This window comes from Mus caroli, chromosome 18, assembly GCF_900094665.2.
Source record: "Mus caroli chromosome 18, CAROLI_EIJ_v1.1, whole genome shotgun sequence".
Classification (NCBI taxonomy): Eukaryota; Metazoa; Chordata; class Mammalia; order Rodentia; family Muridae; genus Mus; species Mus caroli.
In genome coordinates, this window is record NC_034587.1 from 46,647,954 (window position 1) to 46,657,577 (window position 9,624).

The window sequence follows — 9,624 nt, forward strand, 5'->3', positions numbered from 1 at the left end:
TAGAGCCATAGAAATAAAAACAGCATGAGCCTGGCACAAAAAGACATATGTAGATCAACGGAATGAAACAGAAACCTAGTCATAAATCTGTGCCGCTAAAATCACATGATTTTTGACAAAGATGCCACATGGGCTCACTATAGAAAAGACACTTCTTTAACAAATGATGCTGGGGAAACCTGATATTCACATGGAAACGAATGAAACTAGATCAGTAACTCTCACCTTGCACAAAAGTCAACTCCAAATGGACCAAAATCCTTAATGTAAGACCTTAAACTTACCTCTGACAGAATTAATAGAATACGCAAAGAACTCAAAAGATTAAAGAAGAAAACAGTCTATTAAAATGAAATAAGGGACTGAGCAGCATTTTCCAATGAAGAAATATGAATGAGCATCAAAGAAATGCAATTCTAACGATGTGGTCCCATTTTACACCTGTCGGAGAGCCATCATCAGGAAGACAAACGGCAGCCCTGGAAAGCTTACGTGGAGAGAGTCTAAATGCAGCCACTCTGGAAGTCAGTGTGGACAGTCCTTAAAAGTCTAGAACCACCATAGGATCAGCTATACCACTCCAAAGGACTGTACATTGTACTGAAGAAATACCCATGCTTCCCTGTGTGATCGAAGCAGTTCTATTCACAATAGAAAGGAAATGGAATCAGCCTAGATGCCCATCCACAGATAAGTAGATAATGAAAATGTACAAATCCACGATGAAATTCTATTTAACAGAGATAATGAAATTATGCAATTTTCAGGAAAATTGATGGAACTGGAAAGTATTATATTAAGTGAAGTAAGCCAGGCTCAGACAAACACAAGTTGTCTCTCATCTCTGGCTCTTTGCATCTGACTTTTATGTGTGCATATCTAGTAGGAGTGAGTTTTTTTGGTAGAGCCCAGAAAACTAGAAAGGACCCCCATGAAAGGTACAGGGAAGAAACATTGAAAGGGAGGGGTGGGGTGGGGAGAGTAATAGAACATAGCAGTATAAGAATGAAAGTGGGGTTACCGGGGGCTTAGGGGTATGGGACCAGGGAGATGAGGAAGATGAGGGGTACAGGAGAGTCAAGCAATATCTGGTAGTAAGTACTATAATGTCATAAAGAAATCTACTTCTCTGCATGCTAAACAACAACAACAAAAGGAAAAGGTGGAACCAGCGACTCACCTCCTAGGTCTCTAAAGGTAAATGTTGTTCTGTTTCCTCATTTACAGATGGAGGATAAAATGATAAAACAGTAAATAATGTTTTTAAATTTAAAAATAATATGCCTCACCCGTGACCTCTACCTTTGCTTTCACATAAGCCTTTTCTTGAAAATACAGATTCAAGATGGCGTGTCTGTGCCACCTTGGATCTTGTAGGGCGAGTTTGGGACTCAACCCCCTGCCAACTCTTTAGGGATACATAACAAGAATGAGGATAGATACAGAGGCACATTCTATATTCATTTTATGTATGAAACCTCTTAAACGTCAGTATTAACTCACTACACATGGTAACCATCCTGTCTTAACAAGCATGGTAATGTTAATTATATGGCTTTAGATAGGCAACTTTTTTAGTCCTCAGCTTTTGCATGAGAAAAATAAAAGAAATGATAGCACATAAGGCTGGATAAATACTAGTAAGACAGTGAATAAATTGACTCATATTCTACTATGCATTTCTGTGGCATGAATTATCTCATATACAACTAATAAAGCTATGACCAATGAATAACCAAGAAGCTGGAAACATGTGGATGTCACCTTAAGAATGACATCTGAGGTTGTCCTCTAGCCTTCACCTGTACATGTGTACTCACACACACAGATCACACACAAACACACACGTAAAGCTATATATAGTAGTTAAAACAGTGCAATCTGAGCCATAACAATTGTGTTAGCCATCTGATGGTGGAACATGCCTTTAATCCCAGCACTTGAGAGGCAGAGGCAGGCAGATCTATGAGTTTGAGGCCAACCTGGTCTACAGAGTGAGTTCCGGGACAGTCAGGGTTGCACAGAGCAACACTGTCTCAAAAACAAAAACAAAAACAAAAACAAAAAACAAACAAAACATCACTTGTATGTGCTATAGGTACAATGTGCTTAACAATAATGCCCCCCACAGGGAGGAGAAATTTGCATAAGAGTAACATTTCTGTCATTTCTCTCACTGAAATTAAGTTAATGTAAATCTGAAGCTGATACTGACAAAGTAAGATGGGTATGGAGATCTCTAGAGCAACTACTAAGGAAATAACAATGAAAAGAAAGACAGAAAAAAACATTACCAAAATTAAAATCAGTGAACCGTTAACCTTTCCAGTGTATTCCTGTTATTATAGCTAGTTTTAGCCTTGACACAGAGGCACCTAGGAAGAAGAAACCCAACTGAAAAACTGTCTAGATCAAACTAGCCAGTTGCCATGTTTGCAATACATTTCTTAATATCTAACTGATGTAGAAGGACCCAGGCCATGGTGTGAAGTTCTATCCCTAAGCAGGTGGGCCTGACTTGTTTAAGAAAGACAGCTAAGTCTGAACCACAGGGCAGGCCAGTAAGCAGAGTTCCCCCAGGGTCTCTGCTTCGGTTCCTGCCTCCAGGTTCTTGCTTTGGCTTTCCTCAATGACGATACTCACTTAAAAGTATGAAGACTGTCTCAAAAAAAACAAAAACAAAAAGCCAAAAGTATGAAAGAAACCCTTTCCTCCCCAAGTTGTCTTATCGGGCAGAGTGTTTTATCACCACAACACAAAAGCAAGCTAGCACACTTTCAAAGCTGATGTTGGAATTTAAACCCTACTGTGTCGAACTAAGAGGTGGGATGTATTTTTAAATGAGTTAGTGTCTTATTAAAGGACTAGAAGAAACTAGCATAGACCTTTTTGTTCATTTGTGTTCTTGTCACGTGAGAGTAGAGTGCCCTCTACAAGAAGCAGCAACAAGACATTGCTAAAAACAAAAGAGTGACTTGATCTACAGTTAATGGTTCCCCTGGGAGAGAGAGAAATTTTCTTCAGTAGTATTGTTACTGATAACTGCCTGCGCTCCTGTAAGCAGTGGTAATTAAACTCATTGGTTCACACACACACACACACACACGCACACACACACACACACACTGGGAGAGAGAGACAGAGAGACAGAGAGAGAGGGAGAGGTTTAAGTAGAAGGAGAGCTTTCTGGGAAGAGGGAGAAGAGGAGCAGGAGTGGGACAAGAGAGCAATGATAGATGAATCTGATGTTAAATGAGAATATATCATATGCATTATCAAAATGAACCTCTATATACATACACATATGTATATGTATATATATGCACATATATATGTTAACAAATCACTTTTAATAGTGGGAGGCAAAATTATTTAGGCAAGCAGTGAAGAAATGTGTGGACACTCATGTGCCTACGGAAATACTAAGGCCTTGGTTGTTGGATCTGCTGACTGGTGACTCCATTTAACACAAGAAAGTGGAAGCTGAACAGGTGCAGGAAATCTTCCTCCTACACTAAAACCAAGTGTGACTGTGGTGGGCATCACAAAAGGTTTAGAAGGGATCAGACATTTAAAAAAAAAAAAGCTAGAAATACCAGCAAGATGGTTGAGCTGCATATTTTAGCTCAGAACAACTTGTTCTAGGGCCCTGACTGTGAAATGAGTCACAAACTTGAAGGCTGTCCGTGTGACTACAATGTCAGCATTTCCATTCCAGACAAGAATCAGTGTTGATACTGACAACTAGAGCAGGGACTGAAGCCACCATCACCCATAGCAACAGCCAGCTCACCTGCTGGTGTGGAATGCCCAGATCAGCGACAGTACAAATGAATTGACTCTGATCCTGAGCTGTGACTTGGTCAGCCTGGGGGGAGAGGGAGAAATTGCTGGGGTCCAAACAGTTAACAAAGAACTTCAAAAGAAGACTCAACCAAGCAATCAACAACCAACAGCAATCAAGTTTATCTGGGAATACTAAACCCATTCCAGTGACAGAGTTGCTCTGATTGGCTGGATTGGTTGGAGAGTGTATCCTCATCTTCAACCTGAGCTGTCCATCAAAGGGAAATCACAGCTTTGTGAACCCAGTTTTCAGGATTAAACTATTATGGCACTTTTGCAAAGATGTTTTATGACTACCATGGGTATCCATAGGGTTTTCCACAGGGGAACAAATGTCTTTGGTAGGAAGCTATCTATCTAGTTGAAGTAAGCATGCCATGCTTCTCCCTAGCAGAGATTGAGCCCACATCAAAGACCATCCCCTCCTCCTGGTCAAGGTGTCCAGGATAGAAAAAGAGTATTAGCTCTTTCCCCATAACCACTACCATAAGGAGGTCATATGACCCATGCTGAAGAGGAAGCCATGGAGGTCATCATGATGTCATGGCTGGTGTTCATGCTGATCAGGTTGAAACTCTGCAATGTACACATAGAGGCCCTGAGCATGGCAGGTGGCTTAAGAACTACAAAACGGCTTCACTATACCTTCTGTTTATCAGATAAGACACTATAGTTGTTTGCCAACAAGGCTAGGGTACAAATGTAGTGTTCAAATTTTGAAGCAACAGTAGGAGTGGAATTTTACTTTTTGATCATTGCTGGTGGATTTTCACAAAGCTTCCCCTCAGAATTTCACTGGGACCCTGAACAAAGAGCTATAGGTAACTAAGGAAGCCTGAGTGAGAGTCGTAGTCATTCCTAGAGCTAAAACACCTAACTGGTTATCCAACACCAACTGCTCAGCCCTGAAATCAAATATGTACAAGTAATGCTAATATGACCTGAAAAGTCATATTTATATATTTATATGAGAATGTGTGGATGCGTGTAAAGCAATAATAATGAGGCTATGAATTTGAGAGACAAACAGGGTACATGGGAAGGGTTGGAGAGAAGAAAAGAAAAGAAGAAATCAAACAATTAGGTTTTCATTTCAAATTTGTTTTTAATAATAGTAAAAATTCTCCTCACATTGCCAAGATCTTACTTTATGGTTACTGAAAATATCTGGACTAGGAAAGATGAAATGGGGAAAGTAGCAATAGTTCACATTTACTTGGTATATGTTTGAAGCACTGTGAAGAATGTATTTTGTGCACCTAAGATAAATAAATAAATATTCTTATTGGATAAGGATCAGTCCAAAATTGCCTCATCAAACTTGAAAATTTGAAAATGCCTTATTTTCACAGAAAATCATATTCAAGCGGTAGATATAAGGTGGACACAATTCAATCCACAATAACATGATAAAAGAATTAATTTACAAGAGCCAAGAATATAGCTCAAAGGAAAAGTGCTTGCCTGTCATGCACAAGGCCTGTGTTCAATGCCAACATTAAGAGGAAAAACAATTACACACACACAAATATACGCATACATTTATATATAGGAGTTAACTTATCAGTTATGAAAAATTACTGTATTGAGGGTCTGTTTGATGAAAATAACATTAGATTGGACCTGGCGATGTAGCTCAGTGGCAGAGCACTTATCTAACACAGGAAGACCCTCGGTTCTGCAATAATAATAAAAGTGAATGTAGACAGGGGATATAACTTACTTGGTAGAATTGATCATGTAGCATGCTTAAGGTTTCTCATTTGATTATCAGCACCACGGAGGAAAGCAAAACAAATCATTGAATCTATTTGCCTTTTTCAGCAATTGAATCTTCACTATCTGTACCGGCTGGTTTTGTGTGTCAACTTGACATAAGCTGGAGCTATCACAGAGAAAGGAGCTTCCCTTGAGGAAATGCCTCCATGAGATGCATGGCCTCTGCATCATTTTCTGCCTCCAAGTTCCTGCCTTGTGTGAGTTCCTGTCCTGACTTCCTTTGGTGATAACAGCAATGTGGAAGTGTAAGCTGAGTAAACCCTTTCCTCCCCAACTTGCTTCTTGTTCATGATGTTTTGTGCAGGAATAGAAACCCTGACTAAGACACTATCTTAGAGGTCACGGGATAAAAAGGCTCACAATAAAATTAAAATGCTTAAATGACATAGGTAGTAAATCCTTTTAAAGCATCTCATGAGAAATGAGGGTAGAGGGGCGCACTAAGGGCCTTGGGATTGGATCAAAACTGTCCCCCCATTCTTTATATATCGTATCATCAGCCTTCCCCACTGATAGCACAGTTACAAAGGTTAAAGTAGTGTGTGCAGCAAGAGGTCCAGGAATAACTGTAACTCAGCTTCTGGTAAACTCCTGAGATGGACAGAGAGAAAGCTCTAACACAAAGGTTTACCTTTTATTCCTTCTCTTCTGACAATCTTTGTTTCTTTGCTTGACTGCTCAGATCATAAGTGCAATTAGAGATATTTCCATTATACTGTGAACAAAACCCATCATTGTTGTATCTGCCAAAGAGGTGTTTTGGTCTGTCTTTGAAAAATACACATGATAATGTCTTGAATAAGACAATTGAAGTAGCACTTGTTCCAGGTAATATAAAATAAAGTGGTCTAGATTTATTGTTTTGGCATAGTTGGCATATAGATGAAAAGTTACAGAGTGCTTCACGTTGCTTTATTACTTTGTGAGCATGCACTGTACAATTAAAATTCTAAAGAACATGCATTCATAGAATAAAATGTAATTATTTTTGAGAACAATAATTTCAGCATGGGAGCATAGCCTGATCTCTAAAAACAAACAACAACAACAAAAGTTAAAGTTGGAGTCTGCAAGGAGGCTCAATCTATAAGGTACCCAGCACCAGTAATGCATACTTTCTCCAGTGGAGAGACTCAGAAACAAGAATACCTGGCCACAGTGATAACTAACCACTTAGCCTACTGAACATGTATATTACATATGACTTATAGAGTCAGATCTAATCTTGAGCTTTCCAGCCTCTAAAGCTTTTGTTGTTGTTGTTGTTGTTGTTGGTGGTGGTGGTGGTGGTGGTGGTGGTGGTGGTGGTGGTGGTGGTGGTGGTGGTGTATTGTTTGGTTGGTTGATTTGGTTTGGTTTTTGAGCTAAGGTCTCACTATGTAGCTCTGGCTGTCCGGGAACTCACTATGTAGATCTGGCTGGCCTTGAACTCACAGAGACCTCGCTGCCTCTGCCTTCTGAGTGCTGGGATTAAAGGCATGTGCCACCACTCCCAGGTATAGTCTCATTTTAAAACTAGAAGCAATAACACTTTATTATAAAATTGCACTCAAACACTTTGAGGAGAGCTGGCAGCACAGCCCGTGGGGTGAAGGCTGTTAGTGTACAGCCTGATAACTTGACCTCAGTCCCTGGAATCCACATCGTGTGGAAGGAAAGGACCAGCGCCACCAAGTTCTCCTGTGATTCCCCACATGCATGTAACATGGCACTAGCATGCTTCCCCTAAAAATACTAAGCAAAAGTTTTTTTTTAAAATTTGAACATGTAAGTTTGTTTTTAAACTATTGTGACTCTAAAATACACCATTTAAAAAGTTAAAAAGACAAAGAGTAAAGTTTAAAAGACAAGAAAAAAGTTGTAAGTCTCATGCCTAATAATGGATTTGAATCTAGAACATATAAAGAATTATTATATTTATGTAAAACTGCCAAATGTTTAAGTAGGCAAAGGCAATTAACAGACATGCCACTGTGATAAGCACATGAAAAAAAATTCTTAAGGGCATAAGTCACTAAGAAAATGTTAATGTGAACCACAGTTAAATACTAGATCATACCCATAAGAATGACTGTAGTTTTTTTTTAAAAAAAGCAAAATAAGCTGGGTGTGGTGGTGCACACTTTTATTCCTAGCACTCAGGAAGCAGAGGCAGGTAGATCTCTAAGTTCGAGGTCACCCTAGTCTACAGTGGGACTTCCAGGACAGCCAAGGCGCGTGCGCACGCACACACACACACACACACACACACACACACACACACAATCGCAAGTGTCGTTTGATGGGTGTGTGCAAAAATCACAATCCTCATTCAAAACTGTTGAGGAATTAAAGTGTTTAATGCTTTTGGAAAAATTTGGCAGTTCCTCAAAATGTTAAACACAGAGATGACATATGACCCAACAAAACCATTCATATTTACCCAAGAAGTTTCCCAAGAGTATATAGTCAGAGCATAAGACATTATTCATCAATACAAGGAAAAACAGCACGGACACAAGTTACAACAAGAATGAACCTTGAAAACATTATGCTAAATAAAAGTAAAATTTCTCACATATTGTTCGGTTCCATTTATATAAAGTGTCAGGAGAAGCAAAATTACATACAGTACAAGACAGCAAATGGATTGATGTCATTATTATTGACATATCATCTTAGGTATCTTTACTACAGGGGTTTTTTTTAATATTTTATTACCTTATAAGAAGTAACAAAAAAATCCAATGTATATTAAGTGTCTGCTTCCAAGTAAAATTGTTCTAATTATCATTTTATCAATGACTTAGAATCATCATTATTTATTATTATAATCTCAATAATGGAGCAGAGAAATATATTTTCTTTTTTAAGGTCTTTTTAAAAAAAGATTTATTTATTTATTTTATGTATATGAGTACACTGTAGCTGTACAGGTGGTTGTGAACCTTCATGTGGTTATTGGGAAATATATTTAGGACCTCTAGTCAATCCTGCATACTCTGGCCCAAAGATTTATTTATTATTATAAACAAGTACACTGTAGCTGTCTTCAGACACACCAGAAGAGGACGTCAGATCTCATTACAGGTGGTGTGAGCCAACGTGTGGTTGCTGGGATTTGAACTCAGGACCTTCAAAAAAGCAGTCAGTGCTCTTACCCACTGAGCCATCTCGCCAGCCTGAAATATATTTTCATAAAAGGCCTATAGCGTTCTGGGAAATCACTGTGATCACAGAGCTGAGACTCACTATTGTTTCCCATCTAATATGGGGTTAAGCAGAATTAAAGAACATTTAATCTCTCTAAAGTAAAGCCACTCCTAAGACCAGGCCTGTCTCAGTCCCATTTCCTATTTGCCACCGAGGCAGCTACAAATTAGTCTTCTAGAATAAATATATGTGGCTGTGTTTTCCTCTCAGCTAAATGGCCCACAACAGTTTGCTTTTGTGTTTGTGTCTCTGGTTTTGCTCTACTGAAGACTCTTGGGTCAGAACCACTTCCCTTCCTAGACGATAGGACCGTTCCTGCTTTGCACCTTGCCTATAGAACCTGTTGCTCCGGTCCTGGGCAGCTTTGTGCTTTACGGGAGGCAGAACCTCTCCCTTTCTCGGGATCACTTCACTCCCCTGACCAAAAACTGCTTTAGTTAGGAGCGTGTGTATCAGGTTTAGTCAATGAAATGTGACAGCAAGCCTGCAGGAGCTTCTCTGACCTGATGGATATCTAGGGAACGGACTACTTTCAGACCGAGAAACAACAGATAAAAGGCGGCAGAGACAAACAGTAGAGAGGGGGCTGTGGGAGTGCCCCTTGTTACAACAGGAGAACCCGGACTTTATGCCTGGCACTAAAAAAAGGAAGAAAAAGAAAATCTTGAGGCACTAATGAAACATGGAGGTTAGTTCATTAAACCGTCTCTAGAAGGTACAGTCTAGAGCGTGCAGATGCTAGTCTAGTTTTGGTCTCATATAGTCCTTTAATGCATTGAATATCATGTAATGCCTTGCATGCCTTCT